The sequence below is a fragment of the Monodelphis domestica genome, chromosome 3 (genome assembly GCF_027887165.1).
Source record: "Monodelphis domestica isolate mMonDom1 chromosome 3, mMonDom1.pri, whole genome shotgun sequence".
Classification (NCBI taxonomy): Eukaryota; Metazoa; Chordata; class Mammalia; order Didelphimorphia; family Didelphidae; genus Monodelphis; species Monodelphis domestica.
In genome coordinates this window covers 320,224,915-320,249,231 of record NC_077229.1, presented here as the reverse complement: position 1 = coordinate 320,249,231, position 24,317 = coordinate 320,224,915, and the positions used below count along the sequence as shown (strand labels likewise).

The window sequence follows — 24,317 nt, the reverse complement described above, 5'->3', positions numbered from 1 at the left end:
CTAGCTCTGCTCATATGGGTAAGTCACTTAGCATGTGAGACTCAGTTTCCTTATCTGTAAAATGGGGATAGTACCCTCATACTATTATCTGACTCATATGAGATACTTTATTCAAGAGGAGAAGTAGTTATGGAGTCAAATGACTTGAATCCAAATTCTGCCTCTAACTTATTACTTGTGTGACTTTGTGAAAGTTACTTAATATCCTCAGATTTCAATGGCTTCCTCTGTAAAGGGATTAAATTGGGCTAGATGCTCTCCAGAGTCCCTTCCAGCTTTAAGTCTATGATTCTGTGGCATATGTCATCAACACTGTTATCTCTTTCTTGCCCTCCTCTTTTTCCTCTTTAGGTGTTTTGTAGTAGACTCTAATATGTGAACTTTATCCAAGTGCTCTTCCTTGCAGCCTTAGCTCAATGTTTCTTTTCTCTGGGACTGTGTACTGGTGGATAATTAGGATAGGGCTAAGGAAGGGAGGGGCAGAACACAAGGAAGGGAAAGGGAGTATTTTTTTGGTTTGTTTTATTTTTTAAAGAATTAGCTCAGAATTGTGTTAACCTCCTTGACCTCCAGTCATAGAGAACTCATTACCTTCATTTCATTTCCCCATAAATATTAGAATGACTATATTAAAAAATTATTCCCCAGGCCCAAAGATGCTATAGGATACAACAGTGTACGTCATTCTTTCCTTCATCTCTCCACCCCCCCCCCCCAAATACTTAGTAATTAACTATTTGTCTCTACCTACTTCTGGTTAACGTTAAATTATCTTTAATAGGGATCTTTTCTATTTGCAATACATCTTTTTAATATACTCTGCAGCATAATTATTTATATGCTAGTTTGTTGTTATATACATTTATTTATGTATATTTATAGTTTTCCAGTTTGCTGCATCCTCATTTTATATTGCTAACAAAGTGTTATCTTCAGTGATTAGACAAAGGATAGCTGTCAACATTAATTTCTACTTTTTAATAGTTGGCATATTTTGTCTTATATCAAGTCAAGCATCTCATGCCATAGCACTCAGGCATTCCTAATAATCACTGGAGTTAGAACTTCACACCATGGTTCTATTATCTAGCTTGTAGTGAATACCATCTATTCAAACATAAGCACAAAAATACATTTCAAAAGCAAATGTTTTGATTCTATTTAATTCTAGGATTTATCAGGTTTCTATTTTGTTTAAGGACCTGTACTAGGTTATGGAGAAACAAACATAAAGAAAATATGCTTCTTGCCCTCAAGGAACTTACATTTTCTTGGAGTAGAAGGAAAAATGAGATGTACCTAGTTAACTATAATACAATATAGGGAGTAATAGGGTCAAAAACCAAGTATTCTAATGATATTTGAGGAAGGTAGGAATGTCTTCATCTAGGAAGCATCTGTCTAAGATCATGTAGTCAACAAATATCAGAGGCAGGACTTAAACTCAGGTCTTTCTGACTTCAAGGTGGGCTCTCTATCTATTAAATCATATTACCTCACAACATTTTCATAGAGGTCAAGTAAGGTTACAATGAACATTAAAGCAGTCTGGAAGGAAAAATAAAAGCAATCCCCAAAAGACATGATGGTGCCAAACTGCCAATGGGTATCTAGGTGGTATAATGGAGACTGGGGAGGAGGCAGAGAGAATAACAACCGATCCGATTTATACAGCATGTCTCCAAAGTCTTAAAGTAGTTTTAAACCATTAAAACTTAAAGTTCCCCTAAGACTTTTGAGACATTTTATATGGCGCTTAACAGAACAAAGCTTTGGGACATTCTTTGTGGTGCTTTGCAAAAACAAAAACAAATAGTTCTTTCTTAAAACCAACACTATTAGGCAAGTAGTACAAGTATTATTATTTATACTTTATAGGTTAGATAACTGGGAACTAAAGAAATTAATTGGCTTTTTTTAAAGTCACATGAATAGTAACTGAATGTCTACATCTTCTGCTGCCAAGGCCAGTGCTTTTCCTATGAAAGAATGAATATATGAAAACCATTTCTTATACATTTTCTATAAGCCATAGACTATATGAAGAATTGTTCTTTCACTCATTTCAGTCATGTCCATCTCTTCATGATCTCATTTGGAGTTTTCCTGGCAAATATACTGGAGTGGTTGGCCATTTCTTTCTCCAGCTTGTTTTACAGATGAAGAAACTTAAGCAAACCAGGTTAGTGGCTCACCCAGGATCACAGAGCTAGTATTTGTGTCTGAAGTCTTATTTGAACTGAAGTCTTCCTTACTCCAGACTTGGTGCTCTATCCGCTGAGCCACATATTGATTCTATGACAGAAGGGAAGGGTTAAAAGAAAAAGAAAGGATTTAAGGGCAAGTCCCATCTCTCTGGCAAAACTGGATGGTATTACCAGAAGTTGATAGTGGTAGTGATAGGATGCCTATATGTGGGAACCTTTGGCCTCTTTAGAATCTTCTGGTAGAGCTGTGTTTTTGCCTCCTTGTACCCTAGTATCCCACCCCAGCTGCTGCTTAGCAGGCAACAGCATTGGTCCCTTCCCTTTACCCTCCAAAATTGGGTAATAGTGACTAGCACTATTCGTAGTACTCCAGGGATTTTTATGGCCAGGATCTAAGGGTGTGGTTTTTAAAAGAGAAATCTCCCTTTAAAAATATTTGGGTGGTGACAATAAAGACAGACAGATCCTGATATCCAAACAGTGATGCCATATCCTTTTTTGTCACACCCTGTCATACTGAAACAAACAGATTATAATTTGCTACAGATTTTCCAGCAAGTCTATGATAAGATAGTGGACAAATCATTTGGCACAGAAAATTGAACTCGGTTGGCTTTGTCAAAGGTTGTCTTGGAGCCACCTAAGTGAGGAGAGTGCTAGAGAGGTGTTCCTAGGTATCTTCCTTTTCTCATCTCCTTTTACCTCTAGTAAAGATGAGCTACAGTGAATTTGAACATCTGGTCTGAAATGATTGAAATGAATTTGTTATATGAAGTAGACTGATCAGGCCTTTACACCACAGCCACATGGCTCACTGTGTGATGTTTGTGCATATATGTAGCTCACATTACCTTGAACTTTTTTTAAACAGAGCCTTAGATATGAAGTATTGTCACACTAATAGGTTACTGGGAGGGAATTTCTATTTGGAAGATGTTCCAATTTCATTCCATTATTATTTTTAACAATAAAACAAACTTTCTCCTGAAAAAGTACTAAAAGCAACTGGTTTACAATGCCAGAATAGAATCATGGAATGTTTCCTCTCAAAAAGTCCTGGGAGACTTAACCCTCCCATTTAGGAAATGAAAAACTGAGTATTAGAAAGACTTCCCCAGTCATATCTATTACTTCCATTTCATTGACTCCTTTCACATTCACTACCCTAGTTCAGATCTTCAGTACCTATTGATTAGAGTATCCTAATTACCTTCTATTTGATCTTTCTGCTTTCAATCTTTTCTTTACTCCACAAATTGCAAAAATTATCTTCTGACCATGTCACTCCTCTGTTCAAAAACTTTCTTTGGCTTTCTATTGCCTCTAGGTTAAAAATCAACTCCCAAATCTGCCACTTAAAGCTTACTATAATTTCCCTCCAACATTCTTTCAAATTAAGCCCTTCATGTACTCCGTATTTCATCCAAACTGGACTAGTAGTTGTTTCCAGAATATGACCTGCTTTCTCTCACCTCTGTACATTTGTTCCAGACTTGGAAAACATGCCCTCCTCATCCTTGTCTTTTATAATACTTCTTGACATTCAAGGTCAACCTCTTCCATGTGACCTTCCTAGATGTCCCAGAAAAAGCTTATACTATCTATTTCACAGGGTTGTTATAATGAAAATAGTTTGTAAATGTTAAAGCACTATATGAATATGAGCTATTCTAATTTAAATTTTTTTGTCTTAGTGGAATTTTATAATAAATGTTGGTAAATCTCACATAATTAGTCTATAAAGTATGGTGATGAAACAAAAGTGCATTCTAATCTTTCTGTGATGAATTAGCAAATAGAAAGGAGTATACTGAATCTAATAAGAAAAAGAGGAAGGACATTTACATATTCTAATCCTACTCCATATATACCACATAGAGTAGGGATCATTTTTATTTAGGTCTTTGCATCTTCAGTATACATCAGGACTTAATACATGCCTGTTTTTAGTGTTTTTTAGGCAAATCTTTCTAGTGGATATTGTGATATTTGAGCAAGAGCAGAATGGGCATTTCCTCTTGCAACATTGAGATGACTATTTCTAGAAGAGTTGAGAATGAGGCACAGAAAGACAACTGCTATTTGATGGTAGCTGAGAAAGTTTGCAATTATCTCTTAGCTCAGCTTTCATCTTCTTTTGTTGAATATAAACAGCACCTAGTAAGACATTTTCATTCTACTAGATGTCTCCAACATGAGATGGAAAGGCAGAAGGCATCTGTGGTATCAGACTATTGGTTTGGAAAATTTGTTGTAAACAATCGCATAAAAACACTCTTGTTGGAATTCATGCTTATTTTTGAGGAGCCCTCCACAGTATTTGTTGTCACGGGGTTTGCCTATTTTTATAAAAGGGGAAGTAGGCAATTATTCTGCCACATTATCCACACATTCTCAATGGAGTTCTGCCTTTCATCGGAAATTATAATATTTTTAAGCCTGATTTCTTTATAACTTCAACCAGGTTTGCAATCACATTTTTCCAGTGGGTTGAAATGAGACCAAATGACCTTATGGGTATGAATGGAAAAGATATTTCTCCCACGGAATATTTCTTTCATTGCTCTGGAAAACACAATACCTCCTTCTTAAAAATCAACTGGGAAAAGTATAATATCTACCAAAGTTTTAAAAATAATATTTTAAAATATCAAACTCATTCTTGAAACTAACATTCCAGAATAGGCATTTCCTCTTGCATCGAGATGACTATTTCTTCTTAGAAGAGTTGACAATGAGACACTGGTGAGGGTTAAATGGTCATGAAATAGATTCATGATCCAATAATCATTACTTTTAATTACATTTGAAAGTGAATGAGCAGGCCTTAAAACATATGTAGTGCATTGAGTCCCAAATGATGTTACTATTTGCTTTTCTTTAAAAAAACCCTCTAGAATTGGTAAGATTATTTAAACATTTATTGGAAGAGAGATCTCAATAAGATTACATTTCCTTAAATAGTGAAAAAATGTGACCTAATTATAGACCATTTTTCATCTGTCACATTTTTAGGCATCCAAATACTGAAGATTGTTGAAAAGGGTTTCCTAAAACAAAGGTATGCCACATTCGGCAAACATCTCATTTCAAAAGGGATTTGTTTCTCTACTTACAACAATTTATTTATTAAGGCCTATAAATCTGGGTCATAAATGTTTCCTCTTGTCCTTGTCCAATAATATTTTTTGAGTATGACAAAACCCCTTAACTATGTATTTTGTACTACCAGAAGGGATTCATCAGCCTGGATGCGTTGCCTTGGGAAGTAATAAGTGACCCTATCACTGAAGGTCTTGGAGAGATTATTTAATCCTTTGTCAGGTGAAATGTAGAAGAGGAGGTTCTTATTTGTGCATGGACTGAGCTAGATGACCTCTAATGTCCCTTTCAATTCTGAGATTCTATGAAAAGATGATCAGAGCACTCTACAGTTCTTTTATTGTCATCAAGTAATCCCATAAGAAAAATCCACCCAGATAAACCAAACTATTCAAGAAAGCAAAGAAAGAACAATAATATGAAAAGTTCCAACAGCTTAGAGGACAAAAGAGAGTTGGAGGTTTTTTGGAGAGAGGAATTTCTGATCATTTCCTTTTTCCCTTTTGTTATAAGGATGAGCTTAAGGTCCTGCAGAATAGAAACGTAACTTCCAGCAATGTTTTTGCTTTCCCAGTAATGATAATAATAACATTAGCTAGTATATATTATGGTACTTGAAGGTTTTCAAAGTGCTTTATAGATGTTTGTTCTCAACTATGTGGTGCTGATGAGAACTCATTCATGCCCTCTCCTTTGAGATTTATTGTTTATGCCTTTCCATAAATCCTCCTTAAAAGATTCTAGCTGTCTTTATTTTATAGCAAAATCTTACTACAGAGAAACAATGTACAAGTTCTCTGGAGTTTATGATGAGATTAGGTTTGTATTACAAGGTAGATGTGAAATGAATATAATAGCCTGAACTGCATCACTGGATCTTTTCCTGAAGTTCCGGTCCTGTGTCAGGTGCCTCAATTTTTATAGCTCCATTAGGACTAGATTTATCACCTTCTTTTCAGTTCAACTGTCAAGAAAAACTAAAAAACATTTGGATGTCCAGTGTGACTGGCATTTGAGTGACATCCTGCTATGCAATTTCACATCTAATCAAGTAAGATGGTAGTTCTCACTGGCCTATTGTATCTGAGTCTGTTTTTGGATGAGCTCCAACTGGCTCAAATTCAACTCTGGAAAATTGTGTGCAGAAGATGGAAAAAATTTGAGCCAGAGTACATGAGGATAAGATAGTGCAGGAGTGTCTTCCCACAATGTCAAAATAATATCTATTGTAGGAGCTGATTTACTGTTGATTAGTTCACCAAGTTTTCTCAATTGCTGAAAGGTAATTTTCCACTTTTAGCTGGCTACATGCCAGAATGGATTGGGAATAGGAGAGGATCAGAAGGCTGGACAGAGGTATTTCCATCCAAGGGTCTAATCAGTCAGGTCTCTTAAATTAGACAAACTTGGACTCTGAATCTACTTCATTTCTTTTAATTGCTTACCAATTTGAACACTTCTGGTGCTCTCATGCCTGAATTTTTTGTTCCTTTAAAAAAGACTCCCTAGAAGAGAGTAGGGAGCTGTTAGTATAACTTGCTATGAGGTGGGGGCAAAGAAATGGTAATAGAGAGGCAATGTGGTATGGTGGATAGAACATGGGACTTGGAATCAGGAAGATCTGGGTTCAAATTCTATGTCATATGCCTAGTAGCTGGTTGACCCAATCTCATTCAACTAAAAAAAATTATTAAGTACTTACTGCATAAAAATTAGTATGTTCTATGCTGAGATTACAAAGACTAAAAAATAAAATAATCCCTGCCCTCACCGAACTCATAGTCTAGTAGGGGGAATGTGATGTACATGACTAGTACATTAAAAGATAGAATATGGTGAAAAGAAAGGAGAAATAAAAAATGCTCAAAGAAAACCAGATGAAAAAGATAATGTTAACAGCTAAAGGGGAATTAGAGAAAAGTTTATGTTAGGCGAAGTGGCACTCATGTTGAGCTTTGAAGAATGAAAAGGATTTTGAAAGGCAAATATGGAGCAGTATATTTCAGGCATGGGGGAAATCTCTGCAAATGAATAAAGGGCAGGAAGTACCAGATTGAGTTTCAGAAATGGCTATTAATCCCACTGCCTGGGATGCTGAGTTCTGAGAGGGGAATGTGAATTAAAGCTAGAAAGGTAAATTGGAGGCAGATTATGGATTTTATGCAATAGTCCAAAAGGAGTCATTGAAGGTTTGTGCTAATTTGAAAAATAAACAGTATTTTACTGAAAAATGTCCTTACAAAGTTTAACATTTGGAGGTAGTACCATTCAATAGGAAGTATAATGGAATAGAAACAGAAGTGCAATAAAAGTACAACTTTTAATTTCTATTCTGTTATGTCCTTGCCTATGTGATCTTGGGCAATTCTCTTCTCTGAGCCAAAGTTTTGTCACTGCAAAAATGGGTACAATAATTGCCCAAGGAGGATCAAAAACATTATGACAATAAAATGTGATCATGTATGCCACAGGGCTTTGGAAAGACTGAGACAATATTGAAGTGTAAAGGTATAATTATCTTTTAGCAACAACAACAAAAATAACGGTAGTAAAGTAGTGGTAGTATACTTATTTTGGAGTAGATCTCTTGCTCTTAAATTCTAAAATATTTTAGGGAAACATGCCTATTCCAAAAAAGAGACCAGTTCTAGAACTGGAGCTAAAAGAAACCTGGATTCAAATCCTATTTCTAACACTATGTAACCATAAACAATTCATTTAAGACTTTTTGAAGGCTCGTTCTTCCTCCGTAAAATGGTATAATAAAATGAACATAATATCTTCAGTGCTTCCATTATTGGGAGGCTCCAACAACATAACGGATATAGTAGAACCCTTTGTAAAACTGAAAGCATCATATAAATGCCATCTATCATTATTTGTGCTACACTGAGTTGAATCATTAAATTATTGAGCATCTTTAATATTAAACATGTCATTATTGGAAAAAGTGCTAAATTGAATTATCAAGGGAGATCAGTAGATTCATGTGACAAAACTAGAATCTTTCCATTGCTTCTCTTTAGTCTTTTTTTTTTTTGGAAGTAGACTGAATTACATCTGATCTGGGAATCTGAGAACTTTCCCAAATTTTCTATTTTAGAATTTTTAAATTCAAGTCCAGGATAAAACTTGCAGTTGAGATTGAACAGGTATGATTACACCTAGATTTGTGTCAGGTTGCTGCTTTTGATTAATTCTGAGATTGGACATAAATAGTCCCCTGTAAGTAGAATTGGCAAGGTTTGGCAAATGATTGATAATGGGAGTGGGTTGAGAGTGAGGGACTGGAATGTGAACTTAGGCAAATCCTCTAGGAAAGTTAGAAGGAGAGGTGAGTTTGGTAGGAAAAGGAATGAGTTCTATTTTGAACATGTTCCATTTGAGATGTCTATGAATCATCCAGGTGGCAGGAATTTAGAGGTGTAGGAAGAGAGCTCAGGAGATGGACTCATTCCATTGTCTGTAATAAATCTTAAGCCAACCATTATTTTTGTCTTTTAATTTGCCAGTTGATTTTTTCCCTTAGTGATGACATAAAGATGATAAATAATGAAATCAGTACTTTTTTTCCCTATCTAGAAAGTGCAAATTGTTACTCACCTGGGGCAAGTGAGACAGCTATTTCCAAGGTGGTTTATTTATAAGATTTAATTAATGAATTTATTTTATGTTTGCAGAATTGTGCATACTTCTACGAATCTACATTGGGCTTAGTTCATAAATTTATATATCCAGCAAAGCATAAAGTAAAGCTTCCTTGAGGGCAAAATTTTTTTTTTGCCCTTCTTTGTATCTCCAGCACTTAGCACAGTGCTGGCGCATAAGAGGCTCTTAATGAATACGAATTGACTAACAACAAATACTTTTGCTGGTGATCATGGTAAAATTGGGAACAGATTGGACTTGATCTTGGATTATTGTTGTTGGGTAAGTAAGCCAATAATGTGGAATTTAAGAGCAGAAAATGTGTTCTGTATAGTGACTGTATTCCTTTTTTAATTCAAGTTGAATTTAATATCTGTCACGTTTTGCAAGTCCTTGTATTCTGATTCTATGGGGAGAAACCAATGATTTTAAATGAATTTGGAGAATATCTGGTATCTAAGAGCAATGATAACCTAATCACCACATTTTTTCCTCACCCCTGCTTTTGTACAGAAAGTAGAGTTGGTAGATGGAAATATTTGATAATGCCAATGAGACAACTGTCAAGTATTTCATTTAGTCATTTAGGCAAAAACTACAGAATATAACCTTTCCTTAACACAACTCACACACATACACACACATGCACACACACACACACATTGCTGTTACACCACCTAGAAACAAGACTCTCTGGCCTTTCTTGGTGGTTTGAAGATGTTTTGGGGGAGAAGGGAGAGAAGGAAGGAAACATTTCAGTTATATGTCTTAGATTAATATGGAATCAAATCAGACAGCTGATCTGGCCCTTTGTCATTTCTACCTCCATGACCAGTTAAGTTTTATACCAGTTCTAAAATGTGAATCCCAGATCCAGGAAGGGCCTACACTAGAACTTTCTTCCCAGTTCAAACTGGAGGGCTTCCTGATAGACCTAAAGTTTCAGTCCCCAAAAGATTGTTCTTGTGGCAAAACCTGTTTTTCTTTGTAATACCAAATTCAAGAGACCTAACTTCTATATAAAGCAGTTAAGTGGAAAACCCTAATTAAGGATATCAAATATACAACAACCAGTAAGACAACTTTTAATATAGGCAGAAATGCTCAAAGGGTAATGAAACAACTTATAACAGGAAAATATTTTAAGCCAATTTCTCCGAATGTTCATGATAAAAAGAGAAACAGAATGTTGGATTGAATATATATTCATATAACATTATATGCATGTATAATGTATAAATATAGATCTACTAAAGTGGTTACTATTTTTAAAAAGGGATGTCTATCCAATATCATCTAACATACAGTGTTTCTTTTTTCATTAATTTTTCCAGAAGGATATCCTTGCCCAGATAAATATAAAGGAATATATGAATGTGTATATAATAAGGCACTCTGAACACTTCTGACTGGTAATGGCTATGTTAGATATTCAGTTATTAGCAAAAAACATGCAAAGAATATCCAGTACATCCCAATAAGTATTAAGGAAGTAGCTACTCTGTGCGAGGCACTGTACTAGGAGCTGCTGATACAAAGTCAAAACAAAGAGTCGGGAGCAGTTAGGTGGTTCAGTGGTTTAAGAGCCAGATCTAGTGATGGGAAGTCCCAGGTTCAGATTTGGCCTCAGACATTTCTAGTTGTGTGACCCCAGGGAAGTCATTTAACCCCCACTGTCTAGTCATTGCTACTCTTCTGCCTTGGAACCACAGTTTGGATTCTAAGAGAGAAGACAGGGTTTTAAAAAAGTGTCCTTGCCCTCAAGGAGCTTGCATTCTATACCCAATGATATATTGTATTTTATTAAATAGTATTAACAACCAAACACACTAGAATGTTCATAATTTACTAAAATATTAGGAATGATTCTTTATGTCAAGAATCTATATTTGAGCTGGAACATTATGTAACTCTTTCTGTAGTAGACTAGTAAAAAAGTCAAAACTACTGATGTAGTGTTGTTGTTGTTCAGTCATTTCAGTCATATTCTTAAAAATCCTTAAATTAAAAAAAAACAATTTGGGGTTTTCTTGGCAAAGATACAGGAGTAATTTGCAATTTCCTCCTCCAACTCATTTTACAGATGAGAAAACTGAGGCAAACTGTGTTAATTGACTTTCCCAGGTTTATCTATCTAGTAAGTGTCTAGGACCAGATTTTAACTCATGAAGATGAGTCTTCATGATTCCCAGCCCAGTGCTCTATCAACTGCACCACCTGTCTCCCCTTCTTGTGATGAAGTAGCTGATTACAATATTTTAAAAAACATTTCTTAAATGCGTTTCATGTGAAATTGTTAAGAGTTTATGTTTGACCAGACTAAATAGGGAGGCATTTATAAAAAGACACACATTATTGAAACAGAAAGGCTAATGATCACAGCAAAAAGACAGAATGACTGAAAAAATAAATACCTCCTTTTCTTTACAGAGTCCCTCTTCTATTCAGTATGAGATGACATCTATTCTTATAGTGCAGTATATTAATGAATTAGAGGGATTGGGTATCAACCAAGCTACCATTCCATTTCTCTCCAGGCCCCTTCTCCACCTCCTATATTCTCTGCTATATTCTCTGACGGGAATCACACTTTTCAACTCCAAGGAACCTTTGCACCAGTGAGGCAGGGTTTGTTTCTATGGTAGTGATTATAAATATGTGTGTGTGTGTGTGTGTGTGTGTGTGTGTGTGTACATATATATGTATACATATTCTACTTTTTCTTATTGGCTCTTTGCTTTAACATAACACATTTATCTCAGGAAATACAGACTCAATATTAGTCCATTGGATTCAAAATGAAAAAAAAATGAATTATAACCATTTAACATTAATGCCAGACTATATTGTGGAAGGAATAGAATGTAAGCATTAATACTGTAGACTGTTACTCCTTTTGTTGGAATTGGGAGAAAAGCTTCAAAAAATCAAGTTAGATAAAGTAAGAACCAAAGGCTTTATTTAAAATTTGAAATAAACCTCAGCTTCTCTAGAAATATTTAAACATTTTTGAATTTGTCCCCTCTTGATATATTTCCACATATTTCTTTTTTCCCAATAAAATTTTAGTAGGAAACACTGTCAAAAATGAAGCATCATTTCATGTAACAATCTTGATGGAAGTTATTTTGTAAACTAAATTGTTTTAGAAAAAAACATATGGAATGTTTTCTAAGCAGTTAATCTTTTGACAAAAACATCTGATCCAGGTTCATGGCTGACCTCAAGTCTACACATTACTGAAATCTGCTTATTCAAACTATCTCATCATTTGATTTTGGGCATCCAAAAAGATTGTATTTGTAAAAATGCTTTAAAAATACAAAGCACATTCAATACATTTTTATTCTCTTATGGTTACTTAATAGGTGGGGAAAAAGATGACCTCCAACAACAAATAGCCATGATTTGAAAATTATGATGAACAAGATGAAGGAAGCAGAGGTGAAAAAGAGAGAAAACAATAGGACTAAATTAGTAGGAAGAGCATGATTCGAAACTGCCTGTTCATTTCTTTCAATGCAATCCTTATCAATCTCAAACTAGCTATATATATTAATCCTCAAATAGTTCATTGTGTAATTCTAGAAAAAAATACAAACACCTAGCTCATCATTTAAATCCCTTTAATGTCTGGTTTCAGTTCCTCTTTCATTCGCTTTTAGTAGGGACTTAATTTTTTTTTTCATTTCTTTACTCATTCATTCAACATTTTGGTCAATTCATTGCTCTATGTGCTCAACTTGACAGCTGAGTTGCCAAGCCTGTATTTTTTACAAATTGTTCTCCATATCTCCTCATTAAATGTACCTCTCAGAATATGCTTTCCTGTCTCACTTGTACCACTCAAAATGCCCAAATTCATTTAAGGCTTAACTCATTTGCCAGTTCCTTTGGGAAACCTTATTTTGGCTAAATAATGAGAAGAAAAGACTCATGGAAAAGACTTTGATGATGGGAAAGATTGAAAGCAAAAGGAGAAGGTGATGGCAGAGGATGAGCTGGACATATAGTATCATGGAAGCAATGAAAATGAGCTTGGATAAACTTTGGGAGATAGTGTATTTAGAAAGGCCTGACCATTCTATGATTCATTGAATTATGTGGGAAGTTTTTCCTTATCTAATTATTAGTGTTTTCTTTTGCCTCTTCAAATTTCTATCCATAATATAATTCTTTACATGTTATATCCTTTCAGTCAAATACCAGCTCCTTGAAAATAGGTCCTACTTTTCATTTGGTTTTTGTATCCTCAGAGCCTAATGCTTGTTGAATTAGATTAGATTGACTGTTTGATTGTAAAATTTTATTTCTTAGTGATACTCTTACTATAGTTATAAAATATTTAAGCAGCTTCTTAAAATAGGAAAAACAAAGTCACTTGACTTATATCAGACCAGGAAGAGGAGGAATCTCCATTTATTTACTAAGGACAGCTATGACATGAGAAAAAAAAGTCATGATTGAAAAGAGACATTCTGTATGTGATTCAATTAATCTATATTTTATATCCAACAAAGGCCTCTATTAATCTGTTACAGCTAGGATGCACCCAACTATCTTGTTTCTTTCTTAAGCACTTGAGAAGATGGAAATAAGAAATGGTTTTCTGGTCTTCTCTCCTCTGGAGCTCACCTCTCATTAGCTGAAAGTTAAAAGCTTAGAATCTGAGGACTTTACAATGCAGTATGCAACACAATAGTTTAATATGACCTTCTGTTTCAAAGAAGATTGATTATTGACAGGTGAAGAGATGAGTTTAAATAGGCATTGCTTCTATTAACAGAACATATTGCAGAACAGTGGTTTGGGTGGCTTAGCCATAGTAATGAAATACAATTGAAGATAATTTTTAAAGATTTGACAATGTTATGCATAGGTGCACAATGCTAAATCAAGTGATCAATCAAAATTTTCAATGCAATTTATTCATGCTGGCCAGAGCTCTATTTTAGCTGTTATCCTAAAGCATCATTTCAACCTTATTTGAAAGTACAGCAGATATGACCTATGAGCTATAACAAAAACCCACAAGCTTGGCCTCCATTCAAATGGTGACATACTGAAGCTGATGAATCTTAATTCTATAGTTTGGTAGGATAAAAAGCTGCAATTTGTACAGTGGAAAAAAAATCTGAATAAGAAGGAAAAAAAGATTAACTATTAGATGACTTACAGAGATATTTTCCTCATTTCCTCATTAAGAAATGAAATAATTATTTTCCAAATAATTAGATTCATTTATTTAAGTACCTACTATGTGTGTGTAATACCCTGTGCTAAACTGGGTGTGCAATAATTTAAAATAGTCCTTACTTTTGTTCTACTGGAAGCATATAGGAGTGTTTTCATTTCCCTATTAACCCTTGAAAGAGACCATCCCGTATTACTTCAGGAATTCAGATTACATTTTAATCATTTCTGGCATTATATTTTGTGACAGAGAAGGAACATGTACTCTAAACTCCATTTTGCCAAAGAAGAAAAAATAGAGTCCAATCTGGTAGTCTAGAGTCCTAATTCATGGCACCATCAGGAGGCTGACATAACTACCTAACATCATTTGCCAAAAGGGCCTACATAATACTGTTTACATTTATATAATATATATGTATATATACACACACATATATACACCTAGATAACTATACCCATTCTAATGTTTCCCCAGCCAATCCCTAAATTGAAGCCAATGAATCCTGTTACAATATCTTAGGCTATGTGGTTCGATGGAAATAACACTGGATTTAGGATCAGTGTTTGAAACCTAGCTCTTTGATTTAGTATTTGTATGACTGTGGACAAGTCACTTTCCTTCAATCAAGGTTCCTCATCTATAAGATGAGATGCCCTTTATGATTCTTACCATTTCTAAATTTAGAATCCATTTTTCATTATTTACAGTAAAATGTTTTGCTGAATGTCTCCCCTCCCCTCCTCTTTGTAACCAGTTACTAACTTTAGGTAAGGGTTTAGCTATGTATATCTCTGCCCAAGTTTGTTTGTTTGGTTTTTGAAGATTAGGGATCTGGATTATAATTTCATGAATATAGGGCAACTCTTCATTGTAGGTTTGCAGCTTTTTTGCCACTTAACAGTCTTAAAGAGCTGTCTAGGGTGCTGAGAGACTGGTCCAGGATTACACAGCCAATATATTTCAGAGGAGAATTTTGAACCCATTTAACTCTCAAGCCAGCAATGTTTCTTCTGTGCCATGTTGCCTCTCATGCTTATATATTACAAATAAATTGTCATTATTATTATTTATTGTTTAGATAATATCTTTCCAACAAAGGGTTCATGACAGTAACTTTTAAACCTTTTTTATCTTATCTATCTCATTCTGATCCCTCCACTATGTTTTGCACTTCAGCCAAAACAAAGTACTCAGTCTCTCCCTAACCCCTTCAGAATTGTTCACTTCCAAGCCTTTGCTTATTCTATCCCCTTGGCTTAGAATGCTTTCAAGTTCTCTTTAATCTTTTGATATTCTACACATTCTTTAAAGCCCTACTCTAACATCATCATCTCCAAGATCTTCCTCAGTCTCCAAATGTTTAATGCCCTTTCCTCCCCCTCAGACCCAAGAGATTTTTAGACTATAACTTTTTCATGTCGTGGTTCCATCCTGTCTTACTCTTCATGACCCTGTTGACCAGAGCATGTTGATACTATTCATGGAATTCTCTTGGCAAAGATACTTGAGTGGTTTGTCATTTATTCTCCAATTGACTAAGGCAAACAAAAGTTAAGTGACTTACCCAGGGTCACACAACTAGTAAGTGTCTGAAGCATGATTTGAATTTGCACCTTCCTGACTCCAGACCCAGCACTCTATCCTCTGAGCCACCTCGCTTACTTATTCAAATGCAGATATGAATTGGAAGTTCCTTCCTATGTACAGATCACAACCCATCCATGTTTGCCTATCCTGTGTGACCCTTCCATTTTTTCCCATAAGTTTGTCACAGGAGGACATTCAACATACTGGAGGCTTTTCTTTATTTCTGACATTGGAGGTTACCAGTGGCAAAATATGGATCTATTTATTATTTCTGGTACTCATTATATTACCAACCTCATCTTTTCTTCTCATCATACAGTTCCTTGATGACATATTTTTTTCCTGTTCATCTTCAGAATTCTTCGTTGATTATATATTGTAGCTGACTTATATACACAATGTATCTTCCCCTTGCCCTCCTATATTATTTTGCATTACAGTTGTTTCTGAATTTGTTATATCCCCACTATTAGAATGTAAGTTCCATGATGGTAAGGAACATGTCTTATCTAAAGTTTCTGTCTGATCCTTGGATTTAGCACAATGTTCTTCACAGAGCAAACCCTTTATATATACTTGATGAGTGACTAATATGTATTATTAAGCCAAGTAAAATTCAAAGGTGGAGGGAATGAATAGGAGAGGAAAGAAAAGTAGATGTGAAGACCGATGGCCAATAGAAAGGATCCAGAGTAAGAGATAGACTGGCAACTTACAAATACTTTCCCTCATCTAATTGACTGTACTTAGAAATAAATGAGAAACTCATGATATGAGAAGGTATTCTTGGCAACAAAAGAATATGATGCAATAGCTCAGAGAAGTAACACAGAGCAATAGAAGGGGACCTGAATATGGAATCAGAGAATTTGGGCTTGAATATCAGCTTTGCTGATAATTACCTATGTGACTTGGAACAAGTTACTTAGCCACTTTGAGCACAGTTCTTCATCTGTAAAAGGACCAGATGACCTCAAAGCTTCCCGTTTTAGAGTTATGATCTTGGGATCCAGAGAACTTTAGGAGAAATAATATCATGGAAAATTCTTCCTACCATGAGGCTAACGTTTATGACATGGGCAAATCCTCCAGTAAAATGATCTTTCTCCTTAGCCTCAAAGTAGTTCTAGTTAACCATTCTTCTGGCTTATGGCTTTTGATGCAGGAGAATGACTCAGGGTAGACAAGGCTGGGCTGCATCTTCTTTGATCCATCTCAATGATCTTAGAAGAGGGATAAAAACAGACTAGGCCTGAAAGGCATTCATTCTCTGGGACATTGGCTTCATGGCATTTGGTGCTTTTTTAATATAATTCTCTACTCAGCTCTTCTTCTGGGAATGTTTTATCACAGAGGAAAGATTAGATGTTTAAAGGTGGGATGTAGTGGTAAAGAATAGGCAAGAGCTCAAGCTGATTTAAAAAAAAAAACCAATTTTTCATCATGTGTAATTTTAATGGGAAAGATAGTCAAATAGTTTAGGCTCCTTACTCTGTCTAAATGGTATCTTGTCTTACCAATTATTTCTGGAAGCTTGACCTGACTCCACAATGTTTTCCAAAGTTATTATTTCTATTTAAAAAGTGTGCAGGAGAGGAAGGAAGAGAGCCACATGACCCTCCTGTGAATAAAATCTCCCCACTGAGCCTCCACTGATCTGTTCCTTTGTTTCATCCCAGCACTGGGGCTGAGCTCCTGCTCTCCATTAACCTTTGGTGCAGGGCCGGGTGCTCTCTTTCTCTCAGTGAAGTTTATTCAACTGTCACCATCCTATCTATTTAGTCCATTAACTCAGTTGCCCCAAATCCCCCAAAGCTAAAATAAGTTGACTTTTTTTAGGGGCTGCACAGGGTCGGGCAAGGGGGAAAATGAAAGATGCATAGAAATGATGGAATCTATGATTGATATTAATTGGGTTAATGCTTTCGTTCATTTTGGTGTTTTACAATGCCCACTGATACTTTGAAATTTGACTCCTGAGGGGAGAAGGATGTGTCCTTTCTAAATTGTCTGTGGGAAGAGGGGATGCAAGCATAGATGGGTTTTAAAGGAGCATCCCCAAACCTCATTTTAAGTAATAATTTAAAATTCTTCCCAATAAACCTATTACCAAAGATGTCACAAAGTAAAATGAATCAGCTTTACCTTTTTTTTTCCTTTCTTATCCAGAGATGCCAAGAAGCCCAAGTGAAATGGCCTTAAATTAGGTAACTGAAGAAGGGCAATTCCTAAGATGAATCACTTACTCAACAAGTGGCTATTAAGTACTTTATATATGTATAGGATTATTCTAGGCCCGTTTTTGGCTTCAAGGAGTTTGTAATCTAATTGAAGGGACAAGAGAGACTTTGACACACATAAGCAAGTAAGACAAAACAATAACACAAATCTAATGAAGAGAGGAATTTATGATTGTGTGCAAATAGTAAATTCTAGAAGATCAGAGAATAATTGCTGACTTGGAAAAAAAGAGTTAAGGAAGGTTTCATGGGGAAAGTTAGACTGGACCTAGGTGTTAGTGTTTACAAAAGAAGAGAAAAGGAAAAGAGCAGATGAGGAGCAAGTGTGGGGGTGGGGTACTGCATCAACAAGACTCTTGGAGGCACGGCATTGAGTAAACCAGTCTGTCTGGAGCAAAAAACCCCTGAGTTAGAGATAGGGTTTCAAAGGAGAGATTTGTTGCTAGATTGTGGAAGGCCTCCAGGGTCAAGCTAAGAAGTTTGGAACTCACTTTCTAGGTAATAGAGAACAATCCAGGATTTCTGAGCAAATGAAAAATATGATAAAAGTGGAATTTTTAAAAGATAATTTTGACATCTGTTTGCAGGATGGTTTGGAAAGATAAATACTGAAGGCTGAGACTTATTAGTAGTCTATCAAGATAATTTATGAGTTAAGGGTTGAAGATTTCATTTAAGAGGGCTGGAAGGAGGGGTGGTAGGAATAGAAAAGGAAGAGATAAAAGTGGGAGACACTAAGAAGAAAGGGTCAACAGGCTTGTGAATTGTGGGGACATGGAAACTGAGCAAGAAGATAATTTGCCATAAAAATGACAGTTTGTCTAAGTATAAAACTAAGTATAAACAGAAAACAGAAAGTCTGCATAGAATCTTTTCTCCAAAATAACTTTTTAGAAATGAACATATATTGTAAGTCATATAGTCTCTCTGGGCCTCAGTTTTTCAAATTTGTAAAATAAGAGTGTGAGACATCTGAGATTCTTTCCAAATCTAAATCAATGATTCCATGACCCAATAGGATAGAATTACTACATAATTTGCTTTGAAAGCATTTTTTCCAATTGAAATCTTAAAAAATGAATATTTTTCATCCAGATTTTAGAATATGAATATAGGATCAATTATATAGACTAGTAAATGCTCCATCTTACTCTGTTTCCCAAAGAGTATAATAATTTTTCTCATATCTAAATAAATCTACATAACAGTTAAAAAGAATTTTCAAAGTCCTGAAATATTATTTGCATCTTCCACATGGGACTTCCTTTGATTAAAGCCAACAACATAGATATTAGGATCAGAAGTTTTACATTATGGGCTTTAAAAATAAATCCCTTACCTCCAATATGAAATTCCAAAAGGACTAATCCCCTGTCAAACCATAAACCGGTACATAATCAAAGCAAGAAACCTTGAGTCCTCCTCAGTCCCCACTCACATCAATATCTTGTTTCTTGGGTTTGACAAATTTGTATGATATCATTTGTACTTTTTACTGAAAGTGGACATGAGCAAATATATTCTAAAGTCACATGTCTCCCCAGTTAACTGAAAAATAAAACTTGCAGCTTCTTCATGAGTAATCTCTCTACAAAACTCATCATGAACCCCATAACAGATAATCAATAGCTTACAAAGATAGCTACAATGTTTTACCATTTTCTTCAAGCAAAATTTGAATTCACCATAAATAATGCACTAAAACTTTGGGGAAGTTTCCATCAGGCTTTCAAATTGTTTGACAGGAAGCAGACCATAAGGGATGCTATAAGGTTCAGAACTACCTGGATTCAAATCTTATCTCTGACAGTAGCTTTGTGACCATAAGCAAGTCATTCTAATCTTCAGTTTCCTCCTTTGCAAAGTTGGAATAATAATCCTGCCAGTACTTACCTCATAGGGCAGTGGAGAGGCTCAAGTTAATGTATCTAAAGTTGCTTCTTTTCTTTCAAATTTGAAAGCAGAATTTAAACATCAGTTATTGTTATTTCTACCTTTAGAATACCTCGCCTTGATCCAGTCATCAAGTTATCAGTATCTTTTAAGATATACCACTGGTATAGACTCAGATATTTTCCCATCAAATTATTTTTACCTTGGCTAAGAGGGACATCCTGGGAGCATGAACACTTTTACAGCTGTTAAGATGCTGATGGGAACTTCATGTGTGTTGTCAGCACAAGTGCTGTCAGGAAGAAACCAAATGTCAAATTGAGGTATGTAGAAGTCACCATAAATATGTCTTTGAATGTTTACCATCTGGAAGAGTAGAATTTTACTTTGACCAGAAGCTAGATTACCCTATGGGCATTATCTTTGGAATTAGGCCCTTTTTTACAATGAAGAGACAGTCATTTCCTATTAGTTTAGATAAGGCCAACCCAGTTAAAAAAAGGAAAACAAGAAAAACAAACAGACTACAACCTGGCCTTTCAAGGTGTGAATAAATGTTTTTCAACATTTCCTCTCTCCTTCTTAAGTTTATTATTATTTTAGTTCTACCATATTGCAAAGTTCCTTCAAAAAAAAAAAGGCAGTTTTCTGGTGCGCAACAGGCTATTTGCTTTGAATACTTTTCAGCTCAAATTCCTCTGACTGCACCTTATCTAGATTTGAATGTAATCAGACATTATCTACAAAGAAGAACTAATTGGCCTTGTGGAACTTCATTTTTCCCTCCTGCAATATTGATGGTACTCTAAAATAATGTCTCCATCATAATAATAATCCCTAAACAAACTCGTTCTACTTTGAAAACTAAGACAGGAGAAAAGAATTAAAAAAAAAATTAAATCTCCAGTTCTGGAGATACAAATAAAGCTGAGATGGAATAATTGGAATTCCAGAAGGGTTCAGCTTATGATCTGTAGTCTTATTTGTGTTATGTAATAATATTATTAGCATTTGGCTAATATTCTATTAGAAATAACTACATGGCCATTCATGAGAATATTTTCTCATCAAAGAAGATTAGAGAATATGAGCTGAGAACTACCATTAAAAGAGCCAGCCAAGCACCAGACTACTCCCCCCTCCCCTTCTTCTTTTTAATAGAAAAGAAAACTTGGTCCAAGGGCAAAAATAGAGGTGGATCTTGAAACATAGTTTTATAGGTACCTTTATAAGGTTTAATGCCAAAATCACAAAAGCACCAGCCATAAATCCTGTTATTCAACCTACTAAACAGCTCTTATTTCAGAATGGATTATATACAGTATTATTTATAGAATCTCTCACCTGCAAGGGGTGAGGACAGTGTTAGGTTTCTCTTGCAAGCATAAGAGTCCAGTAAGACCAATAATTCATGAACACCATAGTTATATATGAGAATTAATATACGTCTGAGAGGAATTAAAAAGTTGTAAAAGAGAATTAAAAATTCTCATGCCTTACAAGTTGTTTTAATTAAAAATCCAATGTTTGTTTAAAGAAAGCAATTTTTGAGAACTACCATATAAATACAGAAAATATCTTATTTATGAGGTCTTGTATTTATTCAGTACCTTTTTTTTTTTTTGCTTTGGGCAGCATAAATGAAGATAACAAAAACGCACAGCTTAAGCATCCACAGATCAGGTATTTGCAATGGGAAAATGATAATTAAGACTCTTTCCTATGAACCGAAGGTGGAAAATCTATTTCCATTTAATTAACACTTCAGATAGCCCGTTTAAAACCTATAAATGTAGTGACTTTAATGACCCATTACAGTGATGCTACTTTAGTTTTCAATGACTTGTAAAACTTTCACAAACAGATCTGCAAATGAATTACATCCATCTGCTCCTCCACAGCTGCGAGGGAGGGCTCGGTTCAATCGTATTTTGCTACTTCCTCCTTTCCTGGTTCTCTTTGAATTCTAAAAATGTAGTTTTTATGCCAGTCTATCTACCCCCAGTCAGTCTGAAGCCCAGCCCGCGCTCTCTCAAAAGGAGTCCTCACACTTTACAGTCACTTCCAAATTACTTTAAAAACATTATGGTTTGTTCCGTGATGAGTCAGGCAGAATCCCCACTGCATAAATCAGCCCAGAAAGCATCTCCATCCCTGCCAGGAGTTCTGCGGTGGAGTGTTAGCAGAATCTTCATACACAATGTAGCATGTACAACTTTAAAAGTGATCTGAGTCCTCTCTCTGCAAAGCGAGGACAAACGTTCAGTTGGCCATCCCTACACTTTTCTCGGCGGAGCTTAGCTCTACTTGCGGTCCTCAGAAGGGTACACCGAGGGGTTAAAGCACTGCTCCCAAACACATTTTCTACCCTACACCTTCCGAAGCATGGCATTAGGAGTGTTAGCGCTCTAAAGACAGCCACGCTTCAAGCTCCGCTCCCTGTTATCTGTCAGCCATACAATAGCAGCATTGATAAGACCTTAGCAACTGGCTTGACAAGTGTGCTGCGCTAGCATTCCATTCAAAACTATGCGGGGGGGCGGGGGGGAGGCATCCGATGTCTTTTACTTTACCTGAACAAACTGCTTTTCTTGGAGCTGCTGGAAATGAATTCCTCGCCTTCTTCCAAAAGCTAGACTTCTATTGCTTGCAACTCACACTTGGAGAAGACCACACAGCTCCAGCAAGGCAGTCTTCCTTCTCTTAATCCCCACTCGAATGTGATGACACACACTAACCCCAACCATCTGTTGAAACACGTCCTCAAGCACTCAGCACAGTGGTGTGTCAAGACAGGCTGCCCAATCCAATTGCTGGGGCTGGGTGTCTCTTAAGGATTGGAGGCTGAGACCAGGACAGAAACTATAGGTCTGAGAACTCTCAGCAAAGTAACCTGAGATTTGGAGAGAGAAAGGAGGGCTATAAAAAGAGGAGAAGTGGGAGGTGCTAAAGAGAAGGTAGAGGCAATGAATTATTCTGGTGACCAGTTGTGTTACTTTTCACAACTCCTTCTATTCCAGAGGGACCACTGGGTCCCTGAGTAAACTGCACAGAAGCAGGAGAAAATCCCTAACAATCTTTTATGGCTGGTCTATTTGGGGCAAACTCCTCAGTGAAGCACTTTTCTCTGAAGGAGATAAAAGATTCATTTGGACACACTGATAAAGCTAATGTAGGAGTCATTTGCACTGAAATGTGACATCTGTATTTTGAAATCCAAACTCCTACCTTATTCTGATTAACTTGGGGGTGCCTCCAACATTCCTGGGAGAAAAAGGGAGGAGTTCTGAAGGGGGGCAAGAGGGCTAAAAGCACAAATCTTGATTCCTACTTACAGATCTGAGCTGTTAATCACAGGCTTTGTTTCTCAAATAGTAAATGAACCTAACTTTTATTCTACTCATGCAAAATAGTATATTTTCCCCTCTAGGAGATAAAGGCTGCTTTTTATCATTTGCTTCTTTCACAGACATCCCTTTGTAAAAAGCTTTTGCTCCGAGAGCTCTGGGCTTACTCTGTGATTGATTATTTTTATTGGCTTCTAGCTAATTGCACTTATAATGCCCATATAGTTCAAACAGCTCATTAACAATTTCTCTTTGAAATGTTTTCAATTTTTGATCATTTCAATGCCCCCCTTCTTGCATTCATTTTTGTAGCTCTGTGAACTGTGAGTTTTAAGACCTAATTGCCTTGATGGCAGCCTGAGCCATATATGGCCCCACTTGTTCCAGTACTTTAAAAAGAGATCTGCTAACAAGTTAATTGCTGAAAATCTCCCTTTTTCTGATTTCACAGCCTTCGAAGGTTTTTGGTTACTACCACAGGGAAAACAGAGAGCAATTTTCGTTTTTCTCCGGCCCCTAGACAAAGTTAGTAACACTGATGTTTTACATCTTGACACCTTTTGAATTCTTGGAAGTTGGAGTGGGAAGGCAGAGAATTGTCATAAACTTGCCTAAACTGCTAAATGGGATGGGGAGGGGGGGGTAGAGTTAGTGGGAGAGGGATTTATCCATGTGGACTTAGCTTTCATGCAGGGAGCACTGAACTTTTAAAAAAAGGAGAATTGTTTTCCTGTCTAGGAAGACTGACTTGTTTGTTTTTTGTAACATAAATGCTGTTGCAATACATTTTAAAATGACTATTACTAGTATATTCTGGAACCTAGAATGAGAAAGCTATAATTTGTGTCCGGCTAGTAGTTCCCATAACTAAATCATAGGGGGTATGTGTATGTGTGTGTGTGAGAGAGAGAGAGGGAGAGAGAGAGAGAGAGAGAGAGAGAGAGAGAGAGAGAGAGAGAGAGAGAGAGAGAGAGAGAGAGACAATGTTAGAATCCTGATTACATTTGTTCAGATTCTTCCCAGAAGTGATTATATGGTGTATGTTTCAGACAATGTCGAGTGCTCACTAAAGCACTACTCCCTAATCTGCTAAATC

The 24,317-nt window shown here is 35.9% G+C and overlaps 1 protein-coding gene across 7 annotated transcripts in view; it reads right to left on the bottom strand.

Moving 5' to 3' along the window:
* The window catches only part of SULF1 (sulfatase 1), a 201,558-nt gene extending 178,659 nt beyond the window's left edge, over positions 1-22,899 (bottom strand). For 3 of the 7 annotated variants that reach the window (XM_007487007.3, XM_007487001.3, XM_007487008.3), the window contains exon 1: positions 22,448-22,899. The gene's annotated coding sequence lies outside the window, so the exon portion shown is untranslated. Of the gene's footprint in view, positions 1-20,076; positions 20,167-22,447 lie in introns of all 7 variants that reach the window. The other 4 variants (XM_007487002.3, XM_007487004.3, XM_056824046.1 and 1 more) reach the window with 2 other exon arrangements.
* Between the last annotated feature and the right edge of the window lie 1,418 nt (positions 22,900-24,317).